Here is a 24,922-nt window from a genome sequence, read left to right as displayed (position 1 = left end):
CAGTCAGGTCTGGATTGGCCTGTACAGAGTCATTGATTGGAAGTGGTCAGATGGGTACAGAGGGAGTGGAGCTGAATATAGGGACTGGGACTCCAGTGAACCAGATTTAGGGGCTGATGAACTCTGTGTAATGGTCTATAATAGTCATTACAGATGGACAGATTATTTTTGTTCATACGAAACATATTTTGTCTGTTATAATGGTAAGTACCCAGCAAAGCATTATTTCTTCTCTAGTAATGATTATATTGAAGTTCAGCACTTCAAATCAAAGATTCATTTTTTCCCCAATAATTTAACTGCAGGAACACAGCTGGATCCTCAATTTGTTTTTGTGAATCAACCAATGAACTGGTCCAATGCTCAGAGGTACTGCAGGGAGAACTTCATAGACCTGGCCACTGTGAGGAACGACACTGAGAACCAGGAGGTCATGAACTTGGTGCCAGGTACATACTGGGCATGGATCGGCCTGTACAGAGATCCTAACATTAACTGGTCTGATGGCAGTACCTACTCGTTCACCAAATGGGGTGGTTCAGTTTCAGCATCACTCAAACGGATGAAAATGATGTGTGGTGTGCAGGAATCAAACCAATGGACATTTATGTCCTGTGGAGAGAGATTTCCATTTGTCTGCTACAGCATCCCTCCTGGTGAGTGGTTTACTGTCCTTCAGTGGAAGCCAGAGAATGCTGCATAACTTTAGTATAAATCATGTTTGAATGTACATGAAAAAATGTAAAAATCACAGAACTAATACGACAGCAAATGAATGATTCATTTCTCCTCTTATTCTGTGTCTCAGTACCAGTAAAGAGGCAGGTAGTTAAGCTGAGGATGAAGGTGCAGGACTCCTCTGTGGATCTCAATGACCCTGCTGTGAAAGCAAACATCCTGAAAAAGGCAAGTCTCCAAAATCCGGACTGGGTTGGGGGCTGGTGTGTCTCAAACAGGTCTAGAATACTTATTTACATGCTTATTCTGCTTGATGTGTTTTGCTACTATGAAGTTTGATAATATCTAAAAACCAGTGGGGGATTTTAGATACAACAACAACACAATAGGGAGGATGAATGTTTCAAAATGGCTTCCATCTGTGTTTCCCAGTTCCAGGACAGACTGAAGGAGCAAGGAGTGAGTGGAGTCACCCTGAAGTGGAGAGAACAGCCTGATGGGAAAGTCTTCCACAAGGAGGGAAAAGAAGAGAAGAAGAAAAAAAGAAAGAAGACTGAGCTCTGAAATGAAAACCCAGCTTTACTTATCTGTAATCCATGTTGAATGTTGATTCTCTATCTGCTAACAATACACTATCATCAGCTTAACCGTAACCTTGACTACATCCTGTATAGAAGAGTTTTATCCTTCCTCATCAATATTACTGTGTGAAGTGTTTCAATCAAAGTCACTTTTCTTCCAAATAAAACATATGAGATGAGTCTTTGGCTTCAAGTTTACAGTGTGTGAACCAACCTGATAAAAGCAACAGACACACAGTTATGGCAGTGATTTATTGCAGAATAATAAAGTAATCTAGGTGATAATGGGAGCACTGGTAGTCTGCAAAGGCCTTCCATCCAAACTTTTGAAATCTGTAGACTTCTGTTGCTGCACTCAAACAAAAACACTTTAGCAAAAGGCAAGAGTACTAAGAAAAGACACAACTGACAAATGTATGAAAAAGTGTGAGTGTCTTATATAGATAATATGATATAGGGTGATAATATAGGCTGACACAGCAAAATGTAGCCACTTCACATTCCCTCCATGACAGCCAGTGGAGGAAGAAGTTTTTATATCCTTTACTTCAAAGCAGCAAAACTACGATATAACATAAGTATGATGAGTAAAACGTAGTAGAAGTATAACAAGTGAAAATAGTGGTTGTGCAGTGACGTTAATATGACATTATTAGATTATTAATACTGATGCATCAGTGTGTGAACAACATTTTATTGTTGTAGCTGGTTAAGGTGGAGCTAGTTTGAACTACTTTATATACAGCAAACTTAACTGTAGGTAGTTAAGTCCAGTGGTTCCCAACCTAGGGGTTGGGCCCCTCCAAAGGGTCCCAAGATAAATCTGAGGGGTGGTGAGATGATTGATGGGAGAGGAAAGAGGTTAAAAGACAAATGAAACACTGGTTTAATCTTTAATGTGTTGTATTTTTTATCATGAGTGTTTTCATGTTAAATAAAATATTCTGTAAAGTAACTAGTGACTATAGGTGTTAAATAAATGTATAATATTTCCTCAAATATTGTGGAGTATAAGTGGCTAAAAATGGAAACATTCAAATAGAGTACAAGTACCTCAAAATTGTACTGAAGTACAGTATTTGATTAAATGTAGTTAGTTTGTTGTCAGATGAAGACAGGAACATGTCATGTGACTGAGCACCTCTGTTATTTTACACACCATTGGACAAACTATGTGCTCCTACAAACATGGTTGTGAACGTCACACCAAACCTCTGTAAATATGTCAGGTCTAAATAATTACACACAACTAAAGAATATACAGATACATAGTGGGATTATAGTGAATTATCAATGACTGCATGAGCACATACTGTGTTTCATATTGCATACATGCTGAGCTCTCCACATATCTGTGTGTGAGAATTAAAATGCAACACTGCACTCTTGTGTTTGCATGTGTGTATTGTTGGCTTCAAAGTGAGAGTCTAGTAAATGTGGGAACAAAGTGAGAGACAGACATGTAAAACAAGAGGGGAGGATGTGACTTGTTGTTGTAGTTTTACTGAACTACAGCTGATTGCATGTTACCCTTTAGAAATAATCTCACTACCATAGGATCATTAAAATGGTTTGCTTGAGAAAACATCAGAAATATCTTCATTTTAGAGGAGTCATTGAACCTCTCCTGTATTTCTCTCTTTGTTGGTAATGATTTACTGAGTCCTATTGCATTTCTACATGAGATGCTTGAGAGAATTTGAGGAAGACAGATAACAGAGAGAGAAAATAAAACATGTATTGAGTTCAGTAAAGTGACTTATTTGGATGTAGTTTGGTTAAACTAAGAACTTGGAGTTTTGTGTTGATTTGCAGCCTTGAAACATTTAGATGGGAGCTGTGTTTAGTGGCCTTTTGTTTGACACAAATGATAATGATGTAATAATAAATTACTCACCTTTACCTGGTCTCTTGGAGAGTGGATGCCACCCTTCGCTGATGAAACCTTCCGGGACCATGAACCTGGGAAGAATCATCACCCATTTACCGTGTGTGAGCCCGGCTATGTGCTCCTGTGTGTCTGGCACAGTCAGAGTGCAAGGTTGATAACAGAGATGGGAGAAATTACTCACCTTGTGCAACATTTCTGGAGAAGAAACTCAGGCACAGTGCAGATGAGTAGAGGAGAGAACACCTGCTGCCAAGCAGGCTGCCTGTGTGACGTTATGTCATAGAAAGATGTAAGATGAGAGGCCAGAGAACAACGAGCAACAGACATTGTTTTTCCCTTTATTCATCTCACCTGAGTTGGGGAGACAGAAGCAACCCCCTCCTCAGTGTGGTGCCTCTAACTCCTGGAACACACAGCCTACCTTTACCTGAACAGTGTGTGTGCATCGCTGAACTGCTGTGTCTCACACACCTGCAGTGTCCACACAGACAGTGTTGCTGCTGCAGTGCTGCTACTGCCAGTCCTATATTTCTACATAGAGTTTGACTTTGATAATGGACGTTAATAACAGAATGTTTCATATCATTTCATTTATTTTTAGTTTAGACAGTCAAAGGTTAAGAATCGTGCGCTCATTTGTGAAAAAGAAATAAATAAATAAATGTGAAAGCTTTGTTTCTGACGGGCATGGTGGGGTCAAGTTGGGGCTACTTCTGTGTCAGACACATACACTCCTCATGATGGGTGAGGGAGGGGCGGGGTGCGTCCTCTGACAGTCCGCTTCCTCCCCAGGGCCTGGAGGCAGCTAAGGAAGGGGAAACCACAGCCCCTTGATGCCCCAGCCAGTTGATGGTGGAGTGATGCTGCTTCCACTTGCAGATAATGGCCCCAGTGGTGCTTATGGGAACATTTAAGAGTTGAGGAATCAGTCAGTAACCTGTACCCTTCCTATGTTGCTCAACAGTCTTGTTGCAAAGGTTTTGGGAGAGCTCTTTGCCTCTAATCATCATGAGATGCTTCTTCATGACAGCTTGGTAACAAATAATGTGTTCACAGATGTCTAACCCTTTTTAAAAGAGTGGAAGTGCTAATAGCCACATGAACTAACCAGCTGATTCTAAATAGCACAGGTAAGAGGACTAATTAGTGGTTTAGTGTTTGTTCAGACAGCGTATTCAAGACTTTAGGTCATTCGAATTTAATGCACATGACTTTTTTATTGATTGGAATGTTATGATTTCTTTAGCTGTTTTGCCTTATTGAGTAAATATCAATGTCTGATCTTAATTTCATATGAATATCTGCACTGGAAATATGTTTCCTGAAAAAAATGTTGACATGTTGAATACTTATTTCCTCCGCTGTACATTTCTGTTTTTCGTATTAATTATTATACACATATGATTAAAGGAAGACGACGCACCTGAAATAGTTATGTTTGTTCTGACTTATTACATGAGTTTGCCTAATTTGCATAATTTCATGATAAAAATAAAGGTTATAATACAGAAATATATTGTATGTAGGTCTATAATAATAAGTTTCATTGTGATAGAAGAACAAGATTTATTTTTGTCTTTATTCAACTGTGGTGCCTTAGAACACATCCACCCTCACCCACGTTTAGGTTATTAAGAAATTTCACATAGGCTTGGCTATGTTGCAGATTGGGCCTACTGGTACAGAAAAAATAGATATTGTGATCTGTTGTGGGGAGAGTGAGGTAACCTGTTTTACATTTACATTGTTACACTATAATACCAACTGTACCAACAAATTATATACATTTATTTTAGTCTAAAATACAAAATGTGTAATATTTCACTCATGACTGTATATCTGAGCAGGCTGTAAGTTATATACTGTACATAAACAACTACTATACAGTATGTACTGTACATAAAGTAACATCATTTTACCATTTACCGTTACCTATGTTTGACACAAAATACGAGTAGACTACATTAGGAGTTAAAAGAAAAGATCAAGCAAACACCAAGTTACTTAAATGATAAATTAAATAACACAAATAATGACTTCATTTAAAATTAGGGAACTCTCGGCTGTCGTTATACAACAGCTGGCCCGCCAAAATCCAAAGTATTAAACACAGCAAACAGCTGCACAACTTCCAGCCTCACTAGAGGACATTAATTAGATCAGAGTGGATGTGTTAACAATTAATTAACATTTAATCACAATTGTTGGATATGGAAATATACACAAGGAATGACTATATACAGGTGAAAACATTTCTGTGATATGTGTGACCTGCCCAACTGGAGGGTAAGGCACTGCTAATCCCACCTTAACCTGGGCTTCCCCCAAGACCACCTACTCTATACAGGTCAACACACAGATAAGTGTAAAGAAATTAAACAGAGACGTGGCTTCGAGAACAATTGTATCAAATTCATTTATTTAAATTTATTTAAAAAGATCACTTTAAAAAAACAGTAATGTTGTAATACAACCAGAGACCAATTTATTGATATAATAAAGATAATATCTGCCAAGAAGGTATTTAAGAGTTGAAAATACCTCACACACCCTCACGATCATGCTGTTTCTGAGTGAATAATAAAAAATATATATATTCAAATCACTCCTAACTCTAAAGAAAAAAACAAAAACATATGATTAACAAGCCAGGCTGACTGGTACGAGATAGCCTCTTCTTCCCACGACTACATCACCATGTGTTTGCACAGCACTGCCACCACTGCAAACACACACACACACACACACACACACATAGCAAACTAACACCCCTAGGTGCCGTGTAATACTTGTCTGCATGCAGGTGCACAACAAACCATACGGCTAGAGCCCCCACACAGTACAGTCCGGATACCTAAAGCTAAAATAAAGGAGCGCAGAGACAGCATTAATACACCTAACGAGGTCCTTCAGGCGCAGTGGACTCGTCTCACAACACAAATCAACCAATATTACAATCAGTCAAAAATATGCTGAACCAAAAGAGGCAAAAGCAACACTACATACAACTAAAGAAAAGAAAGAAAAAAATAAAAATCAACAAAAACTATAGGCAAAACAGTAGCAAACTATCCTAAAAGAAAAGAAAAAGGAAAATTTAAAAAAAACAAAAAACAATCCCAAATATCCAACCGTGGCCTTCAATATGATATGCTTAATTATTTCATCCTACCTCTACCATAATAACCCCGGCCAATTATGGCACAGCTCAAATGCTCCTCCGCTCTGGACCCCTAAATCACAAAGAACTCATCATTTTTGATACGACTCAATACAACACTACACAGGAAACAACAACTATTAGTGCCTACCTCTACAGGTGAAATCTACTGTCTCCCACGGATCTGGATGTTCAAAAGCTGGGGTTGCCTGCACCTGGTATTTACAATTGTTGCCATTAGTACCATGAAGAAAACCTGGCAGGTTGACTTTCAACTACTATACATACCTCGAACAGGAAGACCAAACTCCCTGTTCGAGGGGGGCGACGGAGTGTTTTCTATAAAGAAATGGACAAGGCTCTCCGCCCGCCCACCCTACAGGTGTACGCTGGTGTGATGAAGGAACACATCCGATCTGCTCCCTGCTGAACTACTTTACAGCAAACATACGGTGAGTAATAATCTGAATGTATTTAAGCGGTAACGTTACCCTGCAGTTCTTCCCAAAGTTCCAGATTATTGCTCAGGAGGTCGTACATACTCATGTATGTAATAATAGAACAGGTACCTGGTAGTTAAACAATGACTACAGTGTAATTTGTAAATTCCTAAATTTTTACCCCCTTATTCCATAACGTCACATCTTGTTCCCCTGTACCTACATATATGTATTGGTACGTACTGTACTGGTACACTGTTAGTACAAAAGATTACACCGTAACTACAGAGTAATTACACTGTATGTTGCGGGCTGTATTGTAAAGCGTTACCAAAATAAAATGTAATCTTTTTTGGCTATATGTCCACTAACAGGGCCTCACACAGCTTAATTAAAACATACTATAGTTATTTAACAAACTTACTCTTCCTACTAGCTATCATACATTGTAACTACTCGTGTTAATTCTTTGCTTATCAAAGTAATCCTTCATACATATCACATTCCTACTGAGTCATGTAGAGTTTAAAGGCAATTTAATAGATATCACAATAAAAAAAACATACATCATACATCAGCTTCAACCTCACTGAAAGTTGTCCACTGGATGGCACTGTGGTTCTATTACTATGTAACAATTTGACAGGCATTACTTTGTGACCAATAATATATAGATTACAAGATGATTTTATACTTAAGAAACATTGAATCAAACTTCTGGTTTTAAGGAACACAGAAATTCAACTAAGGCTTAACTGAATTTACGACAGGTCTGGACTATCTTTATTGGAAGTCTCACCAGGGTGAAAGCATCAGGGGAGGAATGTGGGTGTGTGTGTATGTATGAGATTAGAAGGTGAAAAGAAATATAAAATGTAGGTAGAGTTGTCCAAACTCATCAAACAAATTGATGAGGTTTCACTATGATAAACAGTCTCTCTGCATTTGTCCAAGGAAAGGGTCCTTTAATCCGGCATCCTCTGAATCTTGGGTTGATAAAGCATGTAGCAGCATTAGTGTCATAAATTCCACTTGGGATTGTCCCACACAATTTAGAGAGAGTTTGGGGTGAGGAGATGGTTCTGTGAGGAGTCAAAACGGACACTTTAATGTGAAGGAAGGGTTCTCAGTTTACCTGAGGGCATTTCCAGACAAAGTTGAATATACATCCATGTCTTTTGAGGTTAGAGGTTATTGTTGATTGAGCTCAGACCTTCTTTGGGCTATTTTTGCAGGAAAAACAAAGATCAACTGGTTCTCCTACAATTCTGACAGGTTTGAGGCTAGAGTAGGCAAGTGTTGAAAATGTTTGTAAAAATAATCTTTTATGCTCATTTTCTAAAACTATTTTCTACTATTATTTTCTGTATTGTACAACATTATGTGCATATTTGTCTGTAACTTTCATGGTAGCTCAGCTCTGTGAAGCACATTTACGTAGTACATTCCTGGAATGAAATGTATGATATAAATAAAGTTTTGTTTGCTTGCTTGATAATATCAAATTCAAATCCATGTAAATGTGGAGCATGCAAACTAAGTGTGTGTCTGTGTTTGTTTGTTTTGCAGGAATGGGAGCAGAAGAACAGCACATAAACCTCTCAACCCCTCACATCAGTCTCATGTTATTTCCTTTTTCTTTTTCTTTTCAAGAAATTGTGTTTATATTTATTTAAACTGTTCATACAGTCTGAGAGCGTGTTGAGGACACAAGCATAGCATTCACATGAACCAGAACAAGTTGCCTGTTTTAGTAAACTGTAAGTACCACAACATACAGAAATAGCAACCTTTTGAAACTTTTATACTATGGAGCATGTTTAGTGCACAAACTTTCTTCTTCAAGCAACCACCAGTCTCTTTGTTTCCTTTTCACTCAAAATCTGATTCAGTTTGGGTTCAAAAAGGTCAAAACCAAGTATTTATTTGTAAACGTTGAAAGGAAATACTAGCTTCCCTTTGTTTATTTATGTTGATATATTTAAAGTGTTTTTGTAGAATTTGTTTGGCTCCACACGATCATATTTTCTACATCATGACTGGTTGTCATTCATGTGTGTCAGCATCAGCAGACAAAGTGCATCTTTAAGGGTCACAGTAATCACACAGCAGCTGAACAACAATGCAGCTCCTCTCAAAGAGCTATTTATTTCAAGAAGCAGAATTATTCTCAGCATCATCATGAATTCATATTTTATGTCTGTGATGTGGGAGGAATTTGAAGGTATATTGGTGGGTAATAGTGAATCCCCTGTTTTATTTCCTGTTTCCTTGCTGAATGAATACAATACTGTATTTGTATTGTGGAGAACCTCCGGACACTGACCTCTGGTAGCTGTTTCAGGACAGCAGCTGACAGTTGGTAGGCCCCTTCATCCTGGTTTACTGTCCACTGGCTCTGAAACCAGAGCCCCTCATCTTCATCAGGGCCTTTTTTAGTTGTGTCCATTACCTGAACTGCCAGTTTTTAATATGGAAAACCATATTTTCTCACTTGTCTCTAGTGTTGTGTAGCCATGCAGATACTTTTGGTTGTATTTGTCCAGGTATTGAGATTTCTGCACCAACACAATGAGACTGAATAGAATATTGTTTATGGCACTAACAGCATAATCAATAATTACAAATTCAAACGCAACGTGTCTTTCAAAAAACCTGTTTTCTTAAGTACTATTTTTGCAGTAGAAAGTTGTTCCAAACCAAAAGTACCTGCATGGCTACCACCTGCACCTGCTTACTGAGAAAAAATGAGCCTGATTCCAGGCTAGAGATGTGCTGCCCACATGTCTCATCAATGTCATATTTTTATATTTTTATGGTGCTTTTTTGATTTCGGCTTTATGCTCCACTGTAGTCAGCATGTTAGCATGAAGACAAGGAGTAGAGGATTTATATCTGCAAGTATTTAGTTCATGTTGTTTCTCTGTCAGCTTGGTGGGGCTTATAACTGAGCAAGATGTCTGATGTCAGTAAATGTGAACCTGCTGTACATAGCTTGGCTTTGTAGGTGGGGGTGGGGGGTTGTGGGGGGAATACAGACTCATGCATCAGTGTTTGTTTTTGCACCTTATTCATTTTCTACTCTGTTTTATATCTCAGACAGTCTCCGCCTTGGTGACAGACATGCTTGTACATAAATGAATAAACCTGACAAACAGCTCACTGCTGACTGTGATGAAATGCAACATTTCTATTTTTCTGAGCGTTTTAAGGACGTCTCCATGTTAAAGGATGTGGTTCGAGTTAAGAAAAAGCTCGAGTTGAGGTTGTACTTAAAGGGCACGTAAAAATGGAAGTTTGAACGTTCACTTTTCCATGACAGCTGGGCAAACTCCATCTGCTGTACAGAGAACTACTCTCCTGAGACTGAAAGTGTGATCACTGTTATTAGTTTTTGGAGCCGTTCCTCAACAAGCTGCCCTAAACTCATCATGAGGAAGAAACATGTCACACAGTGCAGCCGTGTTGCTCATTAACGAGTTTATAATAGTTTTTGGACAACGGAGGTCTACGGCACAGAGAAATAAGATATATCAGACTTTGGATACAAACACAATACTTGTAAGTAGGATGAGTTCATTGCTGTTCAAAGACATTACTGTTAGCAGCTGGGTCAGTAAAATCAGTCCTTGGGAAACTTCCACTCCCAACATAAAGCTCTGCAAATGAATATCAACTGTAACAATGAGGAAATGAAACAGCATGTCCGACAACTCCTTCAGGCTCTGCAGGAGGGAGGAGACAGACAGAAACTCAGGGTTTGAAGAAAAGCTGCCAGTGAGCAGGTTAGTTCACAGAGTGAGTCACCACAGTGACTGACCTTCAGTTAAAGTCATATCACGTGTTTTCACTAAACCCACGATCTGGAACAGACCCCAGGCTAAAGAGAAGCCCCCTTACTGATGGGTGTAGTCAAAAGTATGCTCTGTTGCACCTGTAACCACACCCAACAGCAATGTCATGATGTACTTACCACAGCCCAAAGTACATTTCTCTACATCACAGCAGCAAGGTATGAAGTTTAACCACTGAAGGTCAGCAAAAAGATTTTCAGCTGCTGTTAAATTGCTAATTTAATAATGTGGGAGCTCACATGCAGTATATATATGCCCAATATGTATGAACATGCCACAACCTGAGGGACAGTGAATGACCTACACACACACACACACACACATGCACACACACACACACACGCACACACACGCACGCACACACACACACACACACACACACACACGCACGCACGCACACACACACACACACACACACACACACACACACACGCACGCACACACACACACACACACACGCACACACACACGCACACGCGCGCACACACACACACACGTGGACTTCAATGGAAATCTGATCAAGTTTTAGGTCATATTTATGCAGAAATAGAGCAAATTCTAAAGGATTCACAAATTTCAAGCAGCACTGTACATATGTAGAGCTCAATGACCTCAAAATCTTGCCGTCCAATATGTATCAACATGCCATAAACTGAGGGACAGTGAATGACCCAGACACACACACACGCGCACACACACACAAATACATGCATAAGATATATTATATATAATTGATATATATCAATCTTATTGTTGGAGAAGTACCACTCCATTCTTCAGAGACATGCTGTACCCTCTGGTTTGCATCTTTGTGGAGAAGGATTCATACTGCAGCAGGATAATGACCCCAAACACACCTCAAAGCTTTGCAAGAACTACTTGAAGACCAAAGAAGACCAAGGAGTCCTGACTGTCATGGACTTGGAGGGAGATGTTGCTGCTGAATTATCTGAATATAACTTTTTCAACGCTGTGAGCACCAAAAAATAAAGAAACAAAAAATTCCATTCACCTCTAACGTATAGAAGACAGAAATCTCAGAAAAACAGAAAGACAAATACAACTGAAACTCTGCACACTAGATATGACTGGAGGTAAGTGAGAAATAAAATATATATATTTTGTAGTTGGGAAAAAAATAAAATATTCTGTGAGTACATGACAATGTTTTGGAGACAAACATTTACATACGTCATGCTTTTTGCATTTGGAATACAGCAGAACCGTGACTTTTAATAGTAACAGAGAAGAGAAGCTGGTCTTGTATTTGACTAGATTTGCCTAAAAACAGCTAATATAGAGGTAGAGTTTCCTTTTAATAGTGAACATCGACACACAGAGACCTCAGAACAGCATCATGATGGAAAGGATCTTGTTGGGTGTCCTGTATCTCTCAGGTCAGTGAAATATTTAAAGATATAATATGTAACTTTTCTGCATTATATGATCTAAAAACGACTAGACATATGTTATATATTTTGTTGAGTTGTTTAATTATCCCAGATGTTTCCAACAATGTTCAAACCGTGAGAAATCTGAAATTTTAATCAAGGTAAGGGTCTGTTTCATTTGGTCGGCAGTTAATAGCATCATATGACCTTTGTGTGTATGTCAGTGTTGTGGTTGTCTGCCAGAAACTGTCAATAATTTCATTTTTATCTAGTTTTAAGCCACATTTTTATTAAACATTTTTTATATCTTGGATGTTTTTAACTATATCTTTTAACCGGATGAAGGATTTTAGTCATCAGACGTCTGGATCTTAAGTTATCAGAGAAACAAGCTGAGCAAATGTTAACAGCAGCTCTGAATGTCTCATATCCAGAGGGGCTGAAACACTGATTATTAACATGAAACTGCTTTATTCAGTGTTTTACTGGTTTTAATCACTGTGTAGGATATTCCTCAGCAGAACACTGTCTACCTTAATAAGTGGCCAATGCCATCACTTTATTACTTTCCTTATTGTTTGAATGTGTACATTTGTATCTATAACTATATTGGAAATGTTTAACTCAATTCTCCAAGTTGTATGTGTGTTAAAATCAGGTGATTAATATCTCAGTAACCACTAGAGATAAACATGTGCTGTTTGGTAGCATTGTAATCTCCTGAGCATAAGAACATTCGATTTTTAGTCATGGTTGTTGTTTGGTAACAAGGTACAGTTGTTTGAGAGATTGTTTTAAAAATAAGACAAATTATCTGACCTCCAGTGGATGCCATGATTGGTCAGACACTTCTCTGAAGTCCCTTATCTAACTGTACCTATAAAAGACCATCACTGGAATGCAATAGTTGGATTCTCTTTGTTACTGGTACGAGGTCCCATTCTTTCTCTGAGTTGAAACCAACTTCAGCTGACAAATCTTCATCTCCACTCCCCACGGTGGCAACACCTTCTCATCTCTCCTGACGTCACCACACCACTCAGCAGCTACCAGCCCACAGACATGCAAGTAGCACACTTCTGCTCTGCTAACCGGGTGAATTCAAAAAGCTTCATCTGCTTAGAATTGAATTCTAAATTTGCCACCCCAGTTTACCAGCTGCTTCCAGTGACAGTCACTAGTCAACCCCTTTTCTGACAAACTCTGGTTCTGCATTCATTCATTCTTTCATTGTAGCGTCATTATTTGTTTAGTGAGTGTTGTTTTGTGTCATTGTTAGGTTAGTCTTTAGGTAATAAATGTTTTGCATATAAGGTCATTGCCTTTGTTTTCCTTAACTTACTTTCAGTCACTTTATGTATCCGATTCCTCTCCTGAGTGCAAGTTAATTCCTTCCCAAAGCTGATTTATGTGTTAAAGATTCTCTTGACTAATCACCAAGAGAAACTATTTATTAGTCTTATTATGCTGATTCTGAGGTTATAAAGTGGTGTTTTCCTCACAGGCTGGTCCATCTTCTCCACATGTCGTCTCCATCAGTACCACTTTGTTGCTGAACCCATGAATTGGACTGAAGCTCAGACCTACTGCAGAGAGACATACACAGACCTGGTCACCATTGAAAACACTGAAGACATGAACCAACTCATCAACACAGTTTCATCTGCTGGTTACAACAGTCAGGTCTGGATTGGCCTGTACAGAGTCATTGATTGGAAGTGGTCAGATGGGTACAGAGGGAGTGGAGCTGAATACAAGGGCTGGCAATCAGGTTATCCATACTTATCGATTAATTATCACTGTGTACTCACTGGATGTGGTCACGCATGGTGGGATTATTATTGCAATCGGAATTATGAATTCGTCTGTTATAGTGGTAAGTACCCAGCTAAGCATCATTTCTTCTCTAATAATGATTACATTGAAGTTCAGCACTTCAAATCAAAGATTCATTTTGTCCCCAATAATTTATCTGCAGGAACACAGCTGGATCCTCAATTTGTTTTTGTGAATCAACCAATGACCTGGTCCAATGCTCAGAGGTACTGCAGGGAGAACTTCATAGACCTGGCCACTGTGAGGAACGACACTGAGAACCAGGAGGTCATGAACTTGGTGCCTTGTGGAGGCTATGCATGGATCGGCCTGTACAGAGATCCTAACGTTAACTGGTCTGATGGCAGTGCCTACTCATTCACCAGATTGAGTGGCTCAGTTTCAGGATCACTCAAACGGATGAAAATGATGTGTGGTGTGCAGGAATCAAACTATTGGACATTTAAGTCCTGTGAACAGAGATTTCCATTTGTCTGCTACAGCATCGTTGGTGAGTGGTTTACTGTCCTTCAGTGGAAGCCAGAGAATGCTGCATAACTTTAGCATAAATCATGTTTGAATGTACACGAAAAAATGCAAATATCACAGAACTAATAGGACAGCAAATTAATGATTCATTTCTCCTCTCATTCTGTGACTCAGCACCAGTAAAGAGGTGGGTAGTTAAGCTGAGGATGAAGGTGCAGGACTCCTCTGTGGATCTCAATGACCCTGCTGTGAAAGCAGACATCCTGAAAAAGGCAAGTCTCCAAAATCCAGACTAGATTGGGGGCTGGTGTGTCTCAAACAGGTCTAGAATACTTCTTTACATGCTTATTCTGCTTGATGTGTTTTGCTACTATGAAGTTTGATAATATCTAAAAACCAGTGGGGGATTTTAGACACAACAACAACACAATAAGGGGGATGAATGATTCAAAATGGCTTCCATTTGTGTTTCCCAGTTCCAGGACAGACTGAAGGAGCAAGGAGTGAGTGGAGTCACCCTGAAGTGGAGAGAACAGCCTGATGGGAAAGTCTTCCACAAGGAGGGAAAAGAAGAGAAGAAGAAAAAAAGACCGAAGACTGAGCTCTGAAATGAAAACCCAGCTTTACTTATCTGTAATCCATGTTGAATGTTGATTCTCTATCTGCTAACAATACACTATCATCAGCTTAACCGTAACCTTGACTACATCCTGTATAGAAGAGTTTTATCCTTCCTCATCAATATTACTGTGTGAAGTGTTTCAATCAAAGTCACTTTTCTTCCAAATAAAACATATGAGATGAGTCTTTGGCTTCAAGTTTACAGTGTGTGAACCAACCTGATAAAAGCAACAGACACACAGTTATGGCAGTGATTTATTGCAGAATAATAAAGTAATCTAGGTGATAATGGGAGCGCTGGTAGTCTGCAAAGGCCTTCCATCCAAACTTTTGAAATCTGTAGACTTCTGTTGCTGCACTAAAACAAAAACACTTTAGCAAAAGGCAAGAGTACTAAGAAAAGACACAACTGACAAATGTATGAAAAAGTGTGAGTATCTTATATAGATAATATGATATAGGCTGATAATATAGGCTGACACAGCAAAATGTAGCCACTTCACATTCCCTCCATGACAGCCAGTGGAGGAAGAAGTTTTTACATCCTTTACTTCAAAGCAGCAATACTACAATATAACATAAGTATGATGAGTAAAACGTAATAGAAGTATAACAAGTGAAAATAGTGGTTGTGCAGTGACGTTAATACGACATTATTAGATTATTAATACTGATGCATCAGTGTGTGAACAACGTTTTATTGTTGTAGCTGGTTAAGGTGGAGCTAGTTTGAACTACTTTATATACAGCAAACTTAACTGTAGGTAGTCCAGTGGTTCCCAACCTAGGGGTTGGGCCCCTACAAAGGGTCCCAAGATAAATCTGAGGGGTCGTGAGATGATTGATGTGAAACAGTGAACAGTGAAACACTGGTTTAATCTTTAATGTGTTGTATTTTATATCATGAGTGTTTTTATGTTAAATAAAATATTCTGTACAGTAACTAGTGACTATAGGTGTTAAATAAATGTATAATATTTCCTCAAATATTGTGGAGCGCAAGTTGCTAAAAATGGAAACATTCAAGTAAAGTACAAGTACCTCAACATTGTACTGAAGTACAGTATTTGATTAAATGTAGTTAGTTTGTTGTCAGATGAAGACAGGAACATGTCATGTGACTGAGCACCTCTGTTATTTTACACACCATTGGACAAACTATGTGCTCCTACAAACATGGTTGTGAACGTCACACCAAACCTCTGTAAATATGTCAGGTCTAAATAATTACACACAACTAAAGAATATACAGATACATAGTGGGATTATAGTGAATTATCAATGACTGCATGAGCACATACTGTGTTTCATATTGCTGAGCTCTCCACGTGTCTGTGTGTGAGAATTAAAATGCAACACTGCACTCTTGTGTTTGCATGTGTGTATTGTTGGCTACAAAGTGAGAGTCTTGTAAATGTGGGAACAAAGTGAGAGACAGACATGTAAAACAAGAGGGGAGGATGTGATTTGTTGTTGTAGTTTTACTGAACTACAGCTGATTGTATGTGAGCCTGGCTATGTGCTCCTGGCACAGTTAGAGTGTAAGGTTGATAACAGAGATGGGAGAAATTACTCACCTTGTGCAACATTTCTGGAGAAGAAACTCAGGCACAGTGCAGATGAGTAGAGGAGAGAACATCTGCTGCCAAGCAGGCTGCCTGCGTGACGTTATGTCATAGAAAGATGTAAGATGAGAGGCCAGAGAAGAACGAGCAACAGACATTGTTTTTCCCTTTATTCATCTCACCTGAGTTGGCGAGACATAAGCAACCTTCTCCTCAGTGTGGTGCCTCTAACTCCTGGAACACACAGCCTACCTTTACCTGAACAGTGTGTGTGCATCACTGAACTGCTGTGTCTCACACACCTGAAGTGTCCACACAGACAGTGTTGCTGCTGCAGTGCTGCTACTGCCAGTCCTATATTTCTACATAGAGTTTGACTTTGATAATGGACGTTAATAACAGAATGTTTCATATCATTTCATTTATTTTTAGTTTAGACAGTCAAAGGTTAAGAATCGTGTGCTCATTTGTGAAAAAGAAATAAATGTGAAAGCTTTGTTTCTGACGGGCATGGTGGGGTCAAGTTGGGGCTACTTCTGTGTCAGACACATACACTCCTCATGATGGGTGAGGGAGGGACGGGGTGCGTCCTCTGACAGTCAGCTTCCTCCCCAGGGCCTGGAGGCAGCTAAGGAAGGGGAAACCACAGCCCCTTGATGCCCCAGCCAGTTGATGGTGGAGTGATGCTGCTTCCACTTGCAGATAATGGCCCCAGTGGTGCTTATGGGAACATTTAAGAGTTGAGGAATCAGTCGCTAACCTGTACCCTTCCTATGTTGCTCAACAGTCTTGTTTGCAAAGGTTTTGGGAGAGCTCTTTGCCTCTAATCATCATGAGATGCTTCTTCATGATAGCTTGGTAACAAATAATGTGTTCACAGATGTCTAACCCTTTTTAAAAGAGTGGAAGTGCTAATAGCCACATGCACTAACCAGCTGATTCTAAATAGCACAGGTAAGAGGACTAATTAGTGGTTCAGTGTTTGTTCATACAGCGTGTTCAATACTTTGAGTCATTCAAATTTAATGCACATGACTTTTTTATTGATTGGAATGTTATGATTTCTTTAGCTGTTTTGCCTTATTGAGTTAATATCAATGTCTGGTCTTAATTTCATATGAATATCTGCACTGGAAATATGTTTCCTGAAAAAAATGTTGACTTGTTAAATACTTATTTCCCCCACTGTACATTTCTATTTTTGCGTATGAATTATTATACACATATGATTAATACTTCATCTCCATGATAGAAAGAAGAAGACATCAGATGACGTGAGTCAGATACAGCTTCTCTCTCTGTCTCTTTGGTCACTAATTTCATCTCTGATGGTTAAATGTCTCTGTGGCTGTTGTGTGAATTTATCTCCCTAACAAGAATACAGCAGAGATCATATAATGTGCTGTAGGTAGTTTGCTTGTTGAAGTTACAGTGAGATGTCTGGACTCACTCATTCATTTGGAATTGATCAGTTTTTAATTGAGTGGTTGTTCAGTCACCTGTTAATGATGTGTGATTAGTGAATGAGTGTGCAGGAGGTCTGGCTGCCTGCTTCTGACAGTTTCTTTAGTTTGTTTTTAAGCTGAGTCGTATATTGAATAATAAGCTTAAAGTAACTAGAATAACAAGTGTTAACTAGTGGTGTAACAGATTGTAGTTGATCCGTCATCCGTAAGGATCGCCCCCCACGGTTCAGCAGGCATATGAACTGTGGATTAATTGCAAAATGTAATGTCTCATTTAAGACAAAGTAAACAAACTGCTGTAAGTACAAGTCATGGACAGACAGCGTGTCGCTAACAGGGATTTTGAAGAGCGACAATCAAACCAGCATCTAACGGGTCTGAGGTGACATTTGAGTTATGTTTACCTGCTGTTTAATGTGCTGCAGCTGAGCAGCTGATTAGCATCTAGCTGCTAACTGACGTTAGCAGTGAATGTTTGTTTGGTGGCTCGTTCGATAAGCTGCAGGACAAGACGTGTGTTCATGTTTCTAAGTTATCATCAAGTTTTTTGCTGTAAGTGTGTTACAGAATAAATGGAAAACAACGTTTTATTTGTCTCCCCCTTTTTTCTTTTTTCTTTTTTTTTTTTGCTGATCCTAATAATGATCTGATCCGTGACTCAAATCCGTGATACGATCCGAACCGTGAATTTTGTGACCGGTTGCACTCCTAGTGTTAACATGTCAGCTTTGTAGACTATATTTTATATGTGGTGCACATAGATAAGAGTGTGTAAGTCATGTATTTGATACATGCATTCATACTTTCTGATGTGAACCTACACTTTTAGATCTGTGAATGTTTTTAGTGTTCAGTCTTTTTAGTGTTCAGCATTGATCTGAACTTGTATCACATTATAAGCTTTGTGGTACTTTATATATTTCTGTATACTAAGAAAATACACAGGAAACACATGTAAATCATGTGATATGTTGTCTGATTCTGATGAAAACATGAATCTGTTGTCACAATAGAACCATACTATAAATTTGAATTTCACTTTGTTTGTAAAATGACACATTCAGAACCACTCCAGGTCTAAAATGACACTTCTCTGTTTAGAAACAATATGTATAAATGTATTTAAAGAGGCATCCTTTTCACCACTCAGGGCTTTTTGTTTTTAAAAACAAGTTGATTTATTGGCATATAAAATTGCATATAAAAGTTCTGCAAAACCCAGATTACATTCAGTGACATTTAAACAGTGTTGGTGAGATTTATTAATCCAACTTGTTACAGACTCTACCTTTGTTTTGTGAGACACAGCCTGAAACCTAGATGATGTTTTGCAAAGAAACATTGTCATTAACAACAGTTTTTGCATAAAGATACCAACCAATACCAAAACCGACCAATCAGATGTCTCAGGAGCAGAGAAGGAAAGCAGGCCGGGAATTTCCCTGGATTTTTAATTTTATAGGTAGAGTTTCCTTTTTACAGTTCACACAGTAGCATCATGATGGAAAGGATCTTGCTGGGTGTCCTGTATCTCTCAGGTCAGTGAAACCTCAGATATTTTACTGTGCTTGTTCTTGTATATTATAACACTTAAAAGGAAATGTTTGAGCTACCTTACATGCTCATACGGTCATACGTTTTTTCCATACAGTTCATTGTTTATTAAGTAGCGTTGTGATAGTGGGAAACATGGCATCAGGAAGTCAAATTGTTATTCTAAGCAAAGAGGGGCTTTCTCAGTGTCAAATCATGGCTAGACTAACTGTTTCTAAGGGGGCAGGGCATGGAACTCCAAAACACTTTGCTGAAACTGGATCAGTTATATTCAAAACATGATCAGGCAGAACAAAAGTGAGCACACCATCAGAAGTTCAATACTTTAAGCTTAGTTCTCTGAGAGATAGAAAAGTAATTTCATCACAGATACAGAATTTTCTAAATAAAGAACACAAGACTCCAGTCCAAAAGTTCTGTCAAAAGAGGGACTCAGAGGATGTGTAGCAGTTTCTAAACCACTTCTCAGGGGGGAAACAACGCTTGGAGTAAGCTAAGAAATACCAGTATTTCACAGTAAATGACTGGAAAAAAGTCCTTTTTACTGATGAGTCCAAGTTTGAAATTGATGGCAGTAACAGAGGAGTGTATGTAAGGAGAGGAACAGGAGAGAGAATGATACCGCACTGTATCAAACCATCAGTGAAACATGGTGGTGGGAATATTCAAATCTGTGGGTGTTTTGCCTACTCTGGAGTTGGACACTTGCACCGAATTGACTCCACCCTGACAAAGGAGAAGTACCACTCCATTCTTCAGAGACATACTGTACCCTCTGGTTTGCATCTTTGTGGAGAAGGAAGCTTTGCAAGAACTACTTGAAGACCAAAGAAGACCAAGGAGTCCTGACTGTCATGAACTTTCCTCCACAGTCACCTGACCTCAACCCCATTTCAACGATTTCAACAAAGAAGATTTAACTTTTCACTCAAATTGTTAAGCTGATATTATCATTTGAAAAAATAGTATTTAAGTCTAAACAAAAGTAAAATAGAATTATCTTAGTGGTCTCAGACTTTTGGGCCCCACTGTAGATATGTGCGTTAATGTGTTGTGTTCAGATGTATGTGAATTTCATATTTATATATAAATATAAATATTATTATATATTATTATATATAAATATAAATATGGGGGGGGGGGGGGGGGGGGGTTTGATCACTTTCATGTCATTTACATTTACTTTCATTGAAAAAAGTTTTGTTCCCTCCTGGAATAGAGAATGATTGATGATGATGACGATTAAAGATGGTGAATAAAATTGAATAAACATAATTATTTATTAATACTAACTTTAATTCTTTTAGGCTTGCGGTACTTTCAGACAGATATTGTTTCCAATATAAAGTGTTATCTTTAAAAAGATATAAAGATAATACACACACACAGTTGGCAATGGTTGAATTTCCACCACGGCTCACCATGTGACAATAGACACAACTCAATAATCAGTTTGATTATCAAGTCTTGGCTAATAAACACTGTTTATGATATCATTTGAATAAACTTGCCATGTTAATCATGTGATGTCGCTAATTGTTCCCCCTGCTGCTACTACCTGTTGTACTTGGCTATACATGATGTGGCAGAACCACATATCAATTGTTAACATGCCCAATAATTGATTAAGGAAAATGTTTGAAATTTGCATTGCAAATGAAAACTTGGCAAAAGCTATTATACTTATACTATATAGAGCAATATCAGTGTTTAATAATACTTTTTGTTTAAAGGAACAGTGTAAAGCTTATTTGATTTCTTATATCAGTCAGATGAGAAGATTGATACCACTTTCTTGTTTGTATGTTGAATATAATCTGGGGACTGTTAGCTTAGCTTAGCACAAAGACTGGAAACAGGGGGAAACAGCTAGCCTCATTCAAAAATCAGTCTACTAGCACCTCTAAAACACACAAATAAACATTTTATCTGTTTGTTTAAATCTTGCACAAGACTTTTTTCTTAGCTTAGAGGAAGTTCAGAGGAGACAACCAACAATGAATGTTTCAAATGATTTAATGTATTTATATGAGGTTTATATGATATTGTGAGTAATACAAAGCATTTAAAACACATTACAAAAATTAGCCAATTCAGGCTCAAAATGAGGTTTGCACATTAATACCAAAATCATTACCATATTGTAAATGAAATGTCATTTCACATTATGTGATTTATTAAAGCAACAAAAGTAACTTTGCAGAGGGGCGAGGCTTTTTCCAGACAGGGAGCTGGTTTACGAGGTTGCTTCATCCAGACTTTTCATGATTTTCTTAACCCAGGGGAGACTGTGACCCACACAGATGTGATGAGACTTTCTGGTCACCAAACTGAAAGACAGCAGGTGAAAATGAAAATGTCACAATGACACATGACAGTGTTTTTTAAGTAATTAAAATAGGATAACAAATAGATGTGTTCAGCTCTTATTGTCACCAAACTAAAAAAAGGAACAAGATCATTTAAAAAATAGAATATATGTGTATATATACTTCATCATAATTGATCAACTGAAAAAAATTGTATTGACAAGTTGAATTATGCATTATCAAAGTCAAAACAAAGAAAAATCATTACATTTGCCACATAATAATTCCATCTCTGTATTCTGGCTTTAAATAAATGTATTGCAAAATTTAATTGTAAAATCAAACAAGATACGTATATTTGTGCCTAATATATTAAAGTTATTATTATGTTCAGTGAAGTAATTTAAATGATCAGGACAAAAGTACAAATTTCTTACATGATTGCAGTCCTCGGGCAGCGGTAATCAGTCGTATAATATGACTGGGTCGAGTTTTTGTTCACTATTCTTGGGTAGAATTTGAAGCCGCAGTCATCAGGACCCTTAACAGAAGGAGGTCGTCCCTGCTCATGAGGGGGACTGGCTGCAGTTTTCTCAAACCTGTCTCCAACAGTGGATACATCAACACAAAAGACTTTGTGGAAATAAAGTCAAATACAGACATGTTCACTGAGCTGTATCATAAAGTGATCTTTTCCTTATTAGTGTATCACTGTGTAGAACTTAGAAAAAGATTTAATAAAAAAAACAAAAAAAACAGAACTGTAGTGAAAGCAGAAAGGAAACTTTCCATATCAATACACAGCTCTTTGTTGGCAAATGTTAAACTAGTCCAATACAGAACAGAAGAATCATGATGCACAGGTGAAAAAATGAAAAAAGCATCACAATGCTCCCACTGATACTAATATTATTGCAACTAGTACCAGTGCTGGTACTATAATACTAATACTGGTGTGAAAGAAAGAAAGATAAAGATTTAAAAGATGAAGATAAAGTTTTAACTTGTATTACATAATAAACAGCTTTTACTTTGAATATAATAGCTAAATTTAACTCACATTCTCTTTGGTTTGTGTTGCGGTGTAGGAGATATGAGGTTGATCTCTAACAGCAGTGAGGAGTCTTGATCTTTTTGCTGTATTTTTGTCTTGTTGTACTGACAGTGTTGCTGACATTTGATCATGTTGGTTGAGTTGCTGCTTTCATGCAGTGAGAGGTTGCTTTGTCCATATTCTGCAGAAAACAAGAGGAGTTTAGCTGGCATAGATAATAACAAACATATCATTTAGGATAAATGGAATATATAATAATTGCTAAATGTATAAAATTGTATTTTCCTGTATATAAATAAGATGATTAGGATATAAGGGTATGAAGAATTGAGACAAGAAAATAAATGAATTGGTGGCGTATTTGTGGCATAGATAGAGACTCGCCTTGAAAAGTCGTGTTGGTGTTGTAGGTTTTATTATCAGTGATGTTGACTGAATGTAGAGTTGATGTCCAGTTCATTTCAGATGGAAGCTGAATACAGAACTCCTTGTTGCTGTCAGAGCTTCTTCTCTGTACGGACACTGCAAATCAACACAAACCATCTCAAGATTGCCAACATGTGTTTAAATATGCTAAATGGTAAATGAACTGCATTTATATAGCGCCTTTCCAGTCTTCAAATCACTCAAAGCTCTTTACACTACATGTCAGCATTCACCCATTCACATACACAGATTCATACACTGATAGCTGAGGCTGCCATGCGAGGTGCCAACCTGCTCATCAAGAGTTTCAGTAACTCTTTAGATTACAGCCTGCAACGTACAGCGTAATTACTCCATAGTCATGATGTAATCTTTTGTACTAACAGTGTACCAGTACAGTACATACCAATACATATATGTAGGTACAGGGGAACAAGATGTGAAGTTGTGGAATAAGGGTTCAACAATTTAGGAACTTGTGAAGAACTTATACTGTAGTTATTTTAACTACTGGGTACCTATTCTATTGTAATAGAGTATGTATAACCTACTGAGCAATAATCTGGAAGTTTGGGAGAAATTTAGGGTTAATTATTACTGTAGTTATTTTTTAACTACTGGGTAGCTGTTATGTTATTACAGGATACCATAAAACTGAGCAAAAATCTGGACGTTTCAAGGAAGATGTGATGACTTCTGCAGCACTTAATAAATCTGATGTGATTTTATTTCAAAATGACCTTATTACCGTCAAACAAGCAAAATACAAAGTGTAAATCAAATAGGTGACAAAGATTTGGATAGGAAGAACATAAAAACAATGCCATAAAGACAATAATAATGCAAGAGTACTGTGTTATTTTTTATTACAATTGTGACTTACTTCAGATCACAGCAGGGGGCGACAGAGTGTTTTCTATAAAGAATTGGAAAAGGCTCTCCGCCCACCCACCTTACAGGTGTATGTTGGAAGGATGTTTTTTGCTAACCTACTTTACAGCAAATTTATGGTGAGTAATAATCTTAATATATTTATTGGCACAGAACTATCTGGTTTGTGGCTCATGTCAAATGTAGCGTTAACGGAACAAAAGAAAGATGCTGTTGGACTGTTAGCTTGATAATCATTTGTTAGCTACCAGCTGAAAGAGCAAAGCAGTAACTTACCCTGCAGATTTTACAAGCTAATACTAATGATTGCTCTAATAGTAATTAAAGGCAATGTAATACATAACACTTGTGGGTTTGCGTCTTACAGAAGCTGAAATATGTTCAGGTGATTTTATTCACATAGCAACCTACACTAAGTTAATCTGCTGCTGCACTGGCTAAACTTTCAACACATCCTCACTGGAGCTTATGTTAATTTGTGATGACTTTGCTGGCAACTAGCAATTACAGGAAATTATATTTCCTGTATAGCCTCATGTAGCCCATTAATATTGCATTTATTCACATCTAGAATGCCAGCCATGATGGCTTTGCAGTTGTGTGGCGAAGAGTTTGATTCTTATGGCTTCTCACCAAGTGGGAGACATAATGACTGTCAGAAATCCAGATATCTCACACTATAAATTACCGACAAGAGACTGACATTACAGTTTTTCTCTGTAGGGTCAACATATGGC

This window comes from Thunnus albacares, chromosome 22, assembly GCF_914725855.1.
Source record: "Thunnus albacares chromosome 22, fThuAlb1.1, whole genome shotgun sequence".
In the NCBI taxonomy this organism is placed as follows: domain Eukaryota; kingdom Metazoa; phylum Chordata; class Actinopteri; order Scombriformes; family Scombridae; genus Thunnus; species Thunnus albacares.
This window is presented reverse-complemented; position numbering follows the sequence as displayed.